The following is a 13,541-nucleotide window of genomic DNA, read 5'->3' as shown; positions in this document are numbered from 1 at the left end:
GTAATTTGCTACATGTTTTCTCATTGTGGGAAGGCAGAAAGAGAAAAGTTGGGTCACAGATGGCTCCCAGTGTGGTAAGTGGCATTTGGGTACATTAAAAGAAGCAGAGGGAATCACTCTTACATTTATCACCCAACAACTCAGGTCACAAGTCTCTGGAAGGGTAGATCTGGGTATACCTCAGACAAGATACATAGGAGAGACCCCTAAATAAATTTCCCAAGTCTTCAGTTTGATTGGTTTTCTCCTTTTATGAACTTGCCTTAGACTCATGGCCAACTTCCCCTAATTTTGCACCTAAATGATCATTGTTTCTCAATGGCTACAGACTCCAGATCAGTGTATAAATGAATGAACGAATCTAACTAGACTTCTTGAGGGCAGAAATTCATCTTAAACTTTTTCTTTGTATCTACCAAGAGCTGTGTGGTGCATGAGGAGTACACATGTTGGCTTTATTGTTTTTGTGTTTCGTTTTCTTCAGTTAATTCTGACTCCTCCATTTGAAGGTATTGGAAAGAAATTTCACTACAAGATAGCTTGTGCTCTGTAGCCTTGTTTTGTCCATCCATTATTTGTGGAGGTTTTCCTTCCACTTCACAGGATGGTGCTATGGTCTGAATGTTTTTGTCCACCCACAGGTCACATGTTAAAATCCAAATACCCCTCGTCCCCCTACCCGCTACCCCCAGAGTGATATTAGGAGTGGGGCCTTGGGAAGTGATTAGAATATGAGGCTGGAGCCCTTGTGAATGGGGTTAGTGCCGTTATCAAAGAGACCAGAGCTCCCTTACCCTTCCACTATGTGAGGACACAGCAAGAAGCTGGCTATCTCTGAATGAGAAAGCAGGCTCTCACCAGACACTGGCTGTACCAACACTTTGATCTTGGACTTCCCAGCCTTCTGAACTGTGAGAAATTAATTTCTGTCATTTATAAGTTATCCAGTCACCCAGTCTATGGTATTTTGTTATACCAAATGGTCTAAAACAATGGTTTTCTCTTCTTTCTCTATGTTTTACATTTGGAGAAAAGAGTTCAATATCTCCTGTTTAAGAGAGTTGATTTCATGAGAACTGTGGGGGTTTCTCGGCCCCATTCAGTTGTAGCAGGCTGGGCAGGGATTCTGATGACACAGTCACAAGGGGAATGACTAGCAGAAGTGGGAAATTCACCCCCTTTGTTAGTGCTTTGCATCTGTCAAACGCCAATTCAGACTTCCATCAACAAGCATATTTAAAAGGATATGTGTTAGGGAAATTTGTTATCCATGCAATTTCAATGAGAGCCAATTCTATTAACTCCTCTGAAGCCCATGCATTACAGCTGGGCTTTCAGGAGCGAGCCTTGAATAAACTTTTCAGTGATTTCACAACACTTCCATTATGGGTGTTGCATTATGAAGCAGATGAACATTTTCTTGAACAATTAGACGGGGTTGTGTAGAATAAAGAGTGAGGTTTGCCTGAGATCACGGAAACCTATCTGCTTAGGTGATTCATTTTCTTCCAACAAGGCAGCCCATAATAAGCTTTTCTTCTGGAGCCTTGTCTTGCTTCCCATTTCAATTAGTGACAATGACTGGAGAATGGGAAGAATGTCTTCTTCATGTCCTTGTGCTGCAAACAAGGCTGGCCAATGAAGAACAATGAGGAAGGGAAGGGGAAGCAGGGGGATGGGCAGCCTTGCAGCTGCAAGAGAAACCAGCCTGCTTTCCCAGAGAGTGCAGGGGTGGGGTCTGGAGGAATCAGGTGGCAGAGCTAAGATGGGGAAGGAGGCTTTAGCATTAGTGTAGTTCAGCAGGAACTGGATTATCACAGGCAGAATGGCAGGCACAGCAGGACACCAAGCACCACTCTATAACTGAAGGCAAGTCTTATCCTCAGGTGTTACAGACCTTAAAATTTTGGGCCTAATAAACTGTCACTTTCTTCAAATCATTTGTGTGTGTGTGTGTGTGTGTGTGTGTGTGTGTGTGTGTGCGCGCGCGCCTTGACACAGTCCTGCCATGTTGTTGTTTTGCACAGTTTCATCATTTCCTGCCACCACGCATGTCAACTGATCGCTCTTTCGGAGGTGATGTGAAGATGAGAGAAGTCCAGTATCATCGGATATTCATTCATTCATTTTCTCACTGAATGAGCACTTGCTAGGCATATATTGCATACATTGATTTCCAAGCATCCCAACCTCTGGCCATGCACTAGAGAGGCAAGGTTTTCCCCTTTTTGTATCTGCTTTCTCCTTCATCACATTTCTTTTATCCCCTATCTCTACATACAGTTCATCTTTGGCAAACATTATACCAGTTTGCCTCTCCTTTCCAGACCCTATTTTAGGCACCTGCAATACAACGGTGACCAGAACAAAACTCTGTTAGTTTCATAGAGCCACTGTAACAAAGCGTCACAAAATGGGTGGCTTAAAATGGAAATTTATTCTCTCACCAGTCTGGAGGCTGAGAAGCCTGAAATCAAGGTGTCAGGAGCTCCATGCTCTCTTCAAAGGCTGTAGGCAAGGAAGGCAAGGATCCTTTCTTGTCTCTTCCTAGTTTCTGTGGTTTGCCAGCAATCCTTGGTGTTCCTTGACATGTGGAGGCATCATCCCAATGTCTGCCTCTGCCATCACAGAGCATTCTCCCTCTGTCTCTTCAAATCATTCCTCTGTGTGTGTCTATGTGTGTCTTTTCTTCTAAGGATACCAGTGGTATTAGATTAAGGGCCCACCATACTCCAGTACAACTTCACCTTAACTATTTATATCTGTAATGACCCCATTTCCAAATAAGGTCACATTCTGAGGTCCCAACAAGGACATGGAATTAGGGTTGGGGAAAACACTATTCTACCCAATATGCTGCTCTTCTGGAGCTCAGAGTGCAGAGGAGAAGGAACACAAGTAAAAAGTAATTGCAGCCTTGGTTGATCAGTGATATGAGGAAAGCCTACAAACCCAAAGGGAGACACAGATAAGTGAGACATCAGCTCTGGAAGTTGATATGAAGGCAAAGAAGATAGAGATAGCCAGAAACTGGTTCCCAACTGTTACCCCTGTAGATCTTGAGGGAGCAACACAAGAGACACAATTGTTATTTTCTTTTGTGGAAAGCCAAACCTGTAAGCTAGATCATACTGCTGGGCCCAAACCAGCCAGGTGGCCTCCTCAGCTCCTTCCTCCTAGTGCACCCCTCATGGCAAGAAAAAGCAAAGCAGAGGGGCACCTGGGTGGCTCAGTCAGTTAAGTATCCACCTTCAGCTCAGGTCATGATCTCACAGTTTGTGAGTTCAAGCCCCAAATTGGGCTCTGTGCTGACAGCTCAGAGCCTGAAGACTGCTTCCAATTCTGTGTCTCCCTCTTTCTGTCTGTCCCTCCCCTGCTTGTGCGCTCTCTCTCTTTCTCTCAAAAATAAATAAATAAACATTTTTTTAAAAAGAAGAAGCAAAGCAGAGCACATCAGGGAGAAAGAGGGTTTCTCAGCAAGCCCCATTCCCTGTAGAGCTTCTCAAAGAGGCAAATCAAGGCCAACACACCACATAATGACTTGGGGTCTTAGCCTCTTCCTAATCTCCAGTCCGCAGCACCATGTGCCCTTGGTCCAGCTTCTCTCACTGCTCTTCTTCCACCTCTGGGGCGCAAAGAAGGTGGACAGAGCCATAGGGGCTCCCTAAATATCAATAAGAGAAACCAAGAAAAGGAGCTGTTTGAGTTGAGTTCTATAAAATGAGAAGAGGGTTGAAGGCCAGGCTGAGAGAACCTACTGTACAAAGTCAGAGTTGCAGCATCATTGCTATCATGACCAACAGCACACCAAAATACACACATTCCTGGAGTGTAATTTTGGTTAGAAAAGGCTTCTCAGGAGGAGAGGTGCTTTGGGACCTGACTCCAGCCACCCCACTGTCTCCAGCACCCAATGCTACACAGACAGAATCCTGGGCTACTTTAAAAGTCCTTTCAGCAAGGATGTTTTATAACTGACTTGGGAACTGTTCTGATGTATCCCAAATGACAAAATGTTTTACAAAAGCTAGATCCTATAGTAGAACCTCTATCTAAATGTTTACAGATCTCAGAATCATCCAGAGTGGTATAAACACGACAAAATATTGTTTAGTATTGGTGATCAGGATTCACCTAATAGGTTGTGTACACAGTGTTCAATAAAGTACCAAATGTGGCAAGTTAGATGCTCAGGCAATAGCTGTCACTCTCTGCAGCGCCAGAGGTTTTTCTGTTCCCACTTCTTTCCATCCTGAGGATATGGTCTAAGCTGTGTAAGATACAAATAAAATAAAGGACAAAACAAGCCTGGGCTGGTTGAAAAAGAGAGACAGACTACAAGGTCTAATCTGGAAGCACATCCCTGATAAACTTCTGCCCAAAGGAGAGTCTGACTTGATCCCGTATTGAGCCCTATTACAAAAAGTCCCTTCCTATACCTCACACTGTAGGAAAAATAGAACAACTGAACATCCCTTAGAAAAAAATACAATGTTTATTCTGCCCCTGCCCAGGCGGTAAAGAGGATTGGGGCATCTGAGTTAACACCATTGTATGTCACATACCAGCATCTTAGCCACATTAGAGGTATCTATCCTCTTCAGGCACACCCATCCAGGACATCATGAGTAACTGAGCTATTTAAGGATTTCTCAGAGTCCTCTGTAATAAAGTGCTACCTGCTCCTCAGTTCTAGAAACAGCTCTCTTCATTTCCCATAGGTATCTTCACCCTCTTTCAGTGATACCAATTTTTCCTGATACAGATGCTCCATTCAGATCCCTTAGACTCAGATGCTACTGCCTCTGGATTCAAATTCACAGAGGGGTCTTGCTGCTTCTCCAAGATGAGCTATTATGTACCCCACCTCTATGCAGACTCCACTGTCCCTTACTTTGCCTAAGGGGTAGCCATCACCTCCTCCTACTCACCATCACTGCTTTATTGCCAGGGGAATGTTGGAGCCACTTGGGTCCTTTTGGAGATATGCCTGTTGTCCTGGGTCCTCTGTGTGAATGTCCTGGTGCCAGACATGAATACCACTGGTGAGAAATAAGCTAAGTGCTAACACAGCACTGGGACAGACAGACCCTAGTCTCCAAGAGCATTCCATAACTTGGCTGAAGTCCTGAAAGGTGCACTTTTTTTTCTTAATTTCTGTGACACATAACACTTTAATATTGAATATTGAGGGGCACCTGGATGGCTCAGTTGGTTACGCATCCTACTTTGGCTCAAGTCATGATCTCACAGTCTGTGGGTTCAAGCTCCACATCAGGTTCTATGCTGACAGCTCAGAGCCTGGAACCTGCTTTGAATTCTGTGGCTCCCTCTCTCTCAGCCCCTCCCCCGCTCATGCTCTTTCTCTCTCAAAAATAAATAAACATTAAAAAAAATAATAAGGGGTGCCTGGGTGGCTCAGTTGGTTAAGCGTCCAACTTCAGCTCAGGTCATGATCTCACAGTTTGTGAGTTCGAGCCCTGCATCAGGCTCTGTGCTGACAGCTCAGAGCCTGGAGCCTGTTTCAGATTCTGTGTTTCCCTCTCTCTCTGCCCCTCCCCCACTCGTGCTCTGTCTCTCTCTGTCAAAAATGAATAAAAACTTTTTAAAAATTAAAAAAATAATAATCAGAATATTAAATGATGACCTTATACCAGAGAGTAACATACCAAATAAACAAGACGAATTAGTCTGACACCTCATTTACAATTTTAAATCTTAAGGAAGTTTTTTAAAACCTTAGAAAGTTTTTAAAACACATGCCTAAAAAGGATTATGGATCATTAAAGACCTGATAAAGACAAAACATAGAAACTGGTTTTTCTGGGTAAAGAAAACAGAAAACAACTTTGTTTACATTTTCTTATCAAGAGCAGACCAACAATCCAAGAAAACTTTGTCTTTTAACAAAGAGAAAAGCAGAATTTTGAACTCTTAGAAACCTTAGTTTCTAGTGAAAACTAAGAAGTAAAAAATTGTAAACTGCTACGCCAGAATTCTTTGGATGGCTAATTTATGAATCAATTAAGCACAAAACATGTTTTCCAGCAGATCCAAATATCCTTAGTTTCTTTGCAATAAGAACTCAATATCAGATAAACCTTATGTTTAGTAATCAATGCTTTAATATTTGATCTTATTTGGAAAAGACCTAGATATCCAATGATTCAATCCAATTTATTATCCAAACAAGTTTTAAGTTTCAGGTTATCGAAGGCTTTGAAAGCTATCTTAACAATTGCCTATGAAAACTTTGAGACCAAATTAACCATCATTCTAAGGTCATCTTTGAGATAATGTGAGCTTATTTGGCCTTCACTAAATCTTGGTAGAAAAGTTTCAATTAGTTTAAGTACCAAATTATGTTCCACCTGGGTCCACTTAAAAGTCAATCAATTTGTTTCCCAAGTCAGTTTTTGCCTAGGACCCCAGCGAGGAAATCTGAAGTAGGCAGTCCTAGAGGGTGCTCTTTGCTACTTGACAGCAAGGGTAGAAGGACGAGCCAGAAGCACACAGAATGGTATAGGAACCAGTTATGTAGGCTGCCCCCAACGTGGAGCAGAAACAGAAGGAGGATGAAGAGGAGGAGGCAGGAGAGACAAGATGTCGCCAGAAGGCAGAGAAAAAGGACTCCAGGTTCTTAATTTCTTAATGCTTGGTTTGTCAGCCAGGATAGGTGAGCAGATGCCATATTTTTTCCTACCAACAAGTGAAAATATAAGCAGTCCAAGTCAGGCTGGAGAAGATAAGGAACTTAGTTGGCTCTAGTTAACCCATAAATGAATGAGGGAAAAGCCCCTAATCTAATAGGAGAAGGAACAGTGAGAGTTCAGCGTCCATTATGTCAGGGTTCTGATTTAGGGCCATGAAACTAAGCAAGGCAATTATGGGACTTTTGACCATTTGGAGGAGCAAAGGAGGTCAAGCTGGTAAATAATATTAGAAGAGAGTCCGTGGGAGGGCCATACCTCTTGATCTAAGAGTTTGTAGAAACATCAGTCCGGAAACATCAGGCTTCCGGGATCAAATCTGTTCCAGCTTTTAAGAATATAGCCCAAGGGTGAGTCCAAAGGAAGAAAGGGGGCCCTCTAGTGGGAAAGACCAGCTGCCGATTCCCAAAGAGGCGTCCAGCCGAAGGGCATGAAGCTCCTACTGGTATCACAGTTTCAGTCAGGGCGTCCCTCTGACCTGAAAAAGGACCGAACCAAATAGGATGCCACAGACTCTTCATGAACAGAAGTCATGGCAAATACGGGAAGACTCTTTTCGGATGTCTCACCAAGAGGGTCGGTGTTGGCAAACGGCATGGCACTTCCTGCTGGGGCATCCCCTGGAAAATGGGAGAGCCAGACACTGGTTTGGTCAGACTGGTCAGAAAACTAAAGGGAGGACTCACCACTCAGATGCGTGGAAACACGTGTGACCACAGATCAAGATGGCGGCGGGATCCACCGGAACAGAGGGAAGGCGGAGGCTGAAAGAAGCAGCAAGGCTGAAAGTCAGCCAGCATCAGGAAGGGTCCCAACCGAGTCCATGATGTGTGGGGATTCGCCCTGGGGGAGCTGCTAGTTGCACCGGACTCTGAGAGCAAACCTTGGAGGACCGAATGGGAAAGCAGAGGAAAGGGGGCCTTCACCCTCACAGGCACGGACAGACCAACCTGTTCCCCTCAGACCTTCAGACCACACCAGGGAGCTGCCCTGGCTGGAGGTCTTCTGTTGCATGAGGAACACCTGGGTTAGGCCGCCAAAGGCGCAAAAAGAGAAAGTAGATGGAGGAAAGGGTCCCCCCAGGGGCAAAAGGGAAAATTCCTCACCCTTTGGGGCAAGGGTGATCCAGCTGGTCCCCCCCCCCCCCCCCCCGGCTTCCATCCTCACAGAGGAGTAAACTCCGCAGGAGGTCATCAGTCCCCCAAGGAATAATAGAGTCAGTCCACGCAGAGAAAATCCCTAGACATTCCCAGAGAATCCAGGGAAAGTTCCAGACCGGCAAAGGCTCCTCGTTCAGGGTTCCCCCAGGTGGGGGTGAGCCACCAAATGTGGTACATAAATGGAGTGTTTCTCAATCAGATGGGGGCCCTCAAATGTGGGGCCACGATTAGGTGGAAGCAGGTGGCACAGATGAAAGAACTCACCTGAGGCAGGACAAAGGCGATAGAAGCTTATTGAATACACCACAAGGGAGCCCCAGGCAGGACAGCAGAGAGGCTGTCTGCCCTGAGAGGGGCACTTTAAATGCAGGGTCTCCAACTGTGTTCAGCATTCCCATCCGAAGGGAGGTCCATCTCTGGCTTGCATGTCCTGGAATCACACTTGAGGTCTCAGGGAGTTTTGTTCTCACTATGTTATGCCGAGATGTTCCAGGAGCCCATCTGTAATAGGCCCTTGGAGAATACTATTTAGTTTAGCAATCTGAGATGAGACTACACTTGTTGTCCCCTTGTCTGCAGCTAAACAGAAAACAGAGGCCAATAGGCAGCCTGGCTCTGGTCTAAAAGGCAAGAATTAGGAGTGAAGAGAACAGTATAATTCCTACTTTGGACCCACATATTGCCTCCACTGGATTGCACATTTCTTTGAGATGATAGAGAATAATTATAGACTATTTGATCTTCACTAATTAAAACTCTTTCTATAATAACCAAGTTCCCAAGTCTCTCCTTTGATTGGAATAAATCTTCCCAGAGAAGAATTTTTCTCCTCATATCTATGCAATAATAGACACTTTTTACTCCCAATGGGATGTGCTTAGGATTCATGACAAAAGTGGTTTGTCACCACAAAACCTGAGGTTTTGACTCTCAGGTGCTATATACAAAAAGCTGATACATTCTAGTTGTTGTCCTTCATTGGTCTGATTTTTGAGCGCCCCCTACTCCTCCTCCTCTCTCTCTTCCTGTCTCTTGTTCCTGTCTTTGAGAGTACATTTCTTTTGCACATATATTGAGTCGGAGTGTCCTAATTCCTCTGAATGTTCCTTGGCCCACAGGAAAGGACCCACACTTATTTAGAACTTCTGCTTCCCCTATGCCTGAGGTCATCATGCCTCACTCAGCACCACAGGATGGTTTTTCCAGAACAATAATACCTAAACCTCCACCCACTGGCATGTAATGTGCTTGGCAGTTGACTCCTTTTCTCAGGCAGGAGCAGCTGAAGTTCTTCTGTTGGGCAGGAGTTGAGGGCAACAGGTAGAAAGGAAACAATAATAGCCTGTGGTCATTTCAGACTTACCATCTTCCACAAATGTCCACTTCTGTACAGTGCATTATCTACCATTTTTGTGAGTGCTGATGCACTGAAAAATACTGGTTTTTATTAAGCCCCCAATATCGGGACCCCCATGTTTGAAAGGATTGAAAAACTGGGATCCTACTTACTGAGTTTTGGTGGAGCTTTTCTGTAACAATTTTGTGGCCTATAGCACTGTGATACAGATATACGGCTCCAGAAATTCGTCACCATTCGGGCCATTTTGCAGTAGAACTCTTAGGAGTGAAGAGTTCTCTCCCTTCTGTGGTTCTCAGCCTCTTGAAAATTTCCCCCTAAACCTTCTGACAAGCCTCAACCCCACCCTGGAGTTGGGACCACAGATGGAGAATTATTTATTTTGTGACTCCTATGGAAAAATCCCTGGAAGCAGTGAAGGGTGTTGTCCAGCTCCCTTCCCAGGCCAATCCCCAGACTTGAGTTTCCCAAAAGTCACTCCCTCTCTGCAGCTAAGGCCCTGCTGATAAAGAATCTGGAATTCATTGTCCACTAGACCTCCCATCTAATGCTGCCCTGCAGCATGCAATTTATTACTGATAAGTGAGGAGCTGTTATCAGTCCACACTCAAAATGCTACTCCATACTTACTTCTTAAATGTATTCTTGATAGCCCACTTCAGCTCTAGGAACTGCAGATGTGAATGGGGATATGAATGGGGTAGTGGCCTCACTGTCAGAAAGAATGCAGGAGGTTTCTGCTCTCTGGGGTTCTCTTGGCATAGCCTTCCACCCTCACCTACCCACCAATCTTCCAGACCACCTCATGTGTGAAAGGCTACTGGGGTCAGTCAAGGGTGGACAGGGGTTGAGTGGCCGTTCCGTTCATGTTGGCAAACTGATCACCCCTCACCCAACAGCTCAGGGCCTGGGCCCAGCCCTTCCCTTTCAGTACCCAAGGTTACCCCCATCAATCTGCTCCCTGGGCGGAGCCCCTCCCTCTGAGCTGGAAACCTCAAGTTAAATCAGTAAGGAGCTTGACAAGTCACTCATTATACCCGTTAAACACCCAAACTCTCCTTGGTTTTCCAGGACAGGTGAGGCTGAGGTCTTAGCCTGAGCAGAACAAGCATCAGAGAAGAACCAAGTCACCAACGCCATAAGTGGTTTTCATGCCCCCTGAAGTCCTTCAAACATAATATGTCATGCAGAGACATGAGTGCTTCACAGGGGTTCCTAATCTCAACCACCATCTCCACACTCATACCACTCACCCTGTTCTAACCACGCTGGGCTCTTTCCTGACTTAGAGCCCATTCTGCCTTTCTTAGGGCAGTCTTGCACTTGCTGGTCCCCCTGCCAGGAATAATTTTTACTCTGGCCTCCCCATCACAGGTCTCTTGTCCTTCAGTCTGAGCTTCTCAGAAAATCCCTTTATGATCTCTCTACCTATAATGGCCTCTTGTCCCCACTTGCTTCCAATTTCTTCACCCTGATTATTTCCACCACTTGCAGGTAGTTAATGTACTTAGGTATTTGACAAACTGGCTTTGGTTTGAGCCCCCTGCCTGGCCCTTTGTCTGTGCTATTCACCACCATCTTCAGACCCTCAGACACTGCCTGTAACGTACATAGTGGTGCTCGGTAAATGGTTACTGGATGAATGTTGAAAGGAAAAATAAAGCTGTTGGAATGGTCTCTTTAACCTTGATGTCCTGAAAACCTACCAGCATGTGTCCAGGCTAAGTGTCTTGTTAAGAATTCAGTATCACGCAGGGTCTTGGAATCTGAGGATGCCAGTCTTTCTTTAGCTCTGGAAAGGTGTTCTAGTCTGATTTATTTGTGTGACCCACCACCACCACCCCGCATTCCTTCTTCTCTGCTCACTCCTGGAATTCCCACTGGACTATTATTGGAACTTATAAGCCAGTCCTTCATGTTTCTTAATTTTCCTTCATACTTCCTGGCTCTTTGTCCTCATGCACTGCTCCAGTTTTCAAATCACAAATTTTCCCTTCAGCTATGGCCAATCTGCTGCTATTCAGCCCACTTATGGAGAATATCATTTCTATAGTCATGTTTTTCATTTCAGGAATTTCTAACTGGTTCTTTTACATAAAAATCGTCCTTGTTTTTGTTCTATTCTTATTCATGGCACTTATTACCAACTGACATATTTGCTTGTTTGTTTATTTATTTATTTATTTATTTATTTATTTATTTATTTATTTATTATCTCTTGTTCCCCCCATCCCCTACTAGAATTTTAATTCTAAAAGAGTAGGAACTATTTTGTTTATTGCTCTAGTCTCAGTACATGGTGCATGGCACATAACAGTGCTCAAAATCACTTGTTGAATAACTTGAAGGAATTAATGTGATATCTTTTAGTATCTATCTGAAGATAGATAATTATAAATTTTAAAACATGTTTTATTGTTTCTACCACTAAATGTTCCTGGGGTATTCTATTAACCACTGATTTTTAGTGGTTGTGTGTGTGTGTGTGTGTGTGTGTGTGTGTGTGTGGCATTGCTTTTGTCAAAATTTGCTGATTCTTGAAATCACCAATTTGGTGATTTTTGTCTTTCTATTTGCAGAATCTTTCACCCCACCTGATGCTTGTCTTTCTATTTTCAGGTGCTGCATTCTGCTTATAGAGATCAGGGGGTGCTGGGGGTATTCTGTATGAAATAGCCACAAACCACACTTCAGGGTTCTCCCTGAGTGTGCACTGCCACTTCAGGTGCCTCCCTGGCCCTTAGGCTGGAACTGTGCTCTGCCTAGGCACTGGATCCTTCTCTTCACTGCATGGCCCAGGGAAGGTGGGAGGTTGAAGGAGGTATCAAGCATCCCAGCAGCAACCTGACATTTGTCTCAGGACTCCTGTCTGTACTTGTATCTGCTTCCTCTGAGCCCCTTCAAACCTCCCACCACCTCCAACCATCCTTTCCAGAGTGTGTTTTGGGCTGTGATTTCCCCAACAGGTTCCATCTGCTTTCCAATTTTCAACAACTCCTTATGATTTCTGGTCAATTAGCATCACCCTTTCTTGTTTTCTAGACTGTTGCAAGTTTTCAAAATACCTTTTCCTGTCATTTCTAGAGCTTTTAGGGTGAGAAAAGAAGGTTGAAACATGTGCTTAGTGTGTGGTCTCTTCTCTCCATTTTAGGGAAGCTCAGAGAGGCTAAGTAACTTTTCAGATTCACATAGCTAGTGTGAAATGTGGTGGTGCAGGTTTGTGTCATGCAAAATGAATATCTGTTGGGATAATGATGGTAGCAGAGAAGGAACAGAAGTCCTTCTTTTATGTTTTCACCCCAGGGGTCTCCCTAAGTTCAAATTATCTGGATTTTAAGTCCAAGAAAAATTAGATCTGGCTTTCACAGGCATCACCAGTAGTTCAAGCCTCCAATATTTCTTTTATAGAATACTTAGTCTATTTCATTAAAAGTAGTGTCTCTTAAGAGCATCACTTTCTGATCTAAGGATCAGCTTTGTGCACATTTTGTGCTGCATTAGGAAGCAGCATAGTCCATAATGTTTAATTCCAAAGATAACTGACTTTGGAATTAAACCTACCCATCTCCTACCAGCTATCTGATTTGGAATTTTGTAAAATGAGGGTTTTAACTGCTGTTTTCACGATTATAAGCTGTCTGTGAGAGGCAGTCATTAATTAGTGGTTACTATAAGCACTAACAGGATGGTCTCTTAATAAAACAATGCATACACTTTAGTCTGAACAAGATATATGACCACCTTGGATTTTATTTTGGAACTTTGATCCAGAAGATCTTTTTGCCTTACTGCATTTTTCCTGCAAAACTCCTGCTTCAATTAACATTGCCCTGTGATCCATGTTGTTTCTGCTACTCTAAAAACTTTTATCTATTGGCCCTTGGAAGCTGAGAACTCCAACCATGTAAGCCAGATGAGAACAGCTGATTTCCAAAATCAGCTAGTAAACGTTAGTTAATTGTTGCACACTCTAAAGAAGTAAGAAAAAAAATCACTTTCCCCCAAACAAAACCCACCCTAATCAAGGCTTGTCTACATTCCACACAGTAGTGTATTAGGAGGAACTGAATACGCGGAAGCTGCTGAAGAAAGGGAAGCTATGGAAAATGCTTTCATGAGAAGAAATGGCAAAACTTATGGGGGATATTGAGAATGTAAGTCCTTGAACTGAGACTGATTGGAAAAAAAAATATGAAAAGATTGTCTGCCTGAATAATAGAGTAACTAGCGACCTTGAACATAGAAAGAGTGTAGAATGGGAGTGAAACAATGAAATCTTTTTAGAACAGAGAATAATACTCATAAGAGGCAATT

General features: G+C 43.8%; 1 long non-coding RNA gene across 3 annotated transcripts in view; it reads right to left on the bottom strand.

Annotated features, from left to right (window-relative positions):
• LOC123380119 overlaps positions 1 to 8,036 on the bottom strand; it is a 29,397-nt gene extending 21,361 nt beyond the window's left edge. For 2 of the 3 annotated variants that reach the window (XR_006585471.1, XR_006585473.1), the window contains exons 1-2: positions 7,878 to 8,036; positions 7,397 to 7,474 (exon numbers count right to left, since the gene is read on the bottom strand). This is a non-coding gene — a long non-coding RNA (uncharacterized LOC123380119). Of the gene's footprint in view, positions 1 to 3,479; positions 4,271 to 4,931; positions 5,021 to 7,396; positions 7,475 to 7,877 lie in introns of those variants that run through there. The other variant, XR_006585472.1, reaches the window with a different exon arrangement.
• Positions 8,037 to 13,541: the final 5,505 nt, after the last annotated feature.

This window comes from Felis catus, chromosome C2 (assembly GCF_018350175.1).
Source record: "Felis catus isolate Fca126 chromosome C2, F.catus_Fca126_mat1.0, whole genome shotgun sequence".
NCBI classification, from domain to species: domain Eukaryota; kingdom Metazoa; phylum Chordata; class Mammalia; order Carnivora; family Felidae; genus Felis; species Felis catus.
This window is presented reverse-complemented; position numbering and strand designations above follow the sequence as displayed.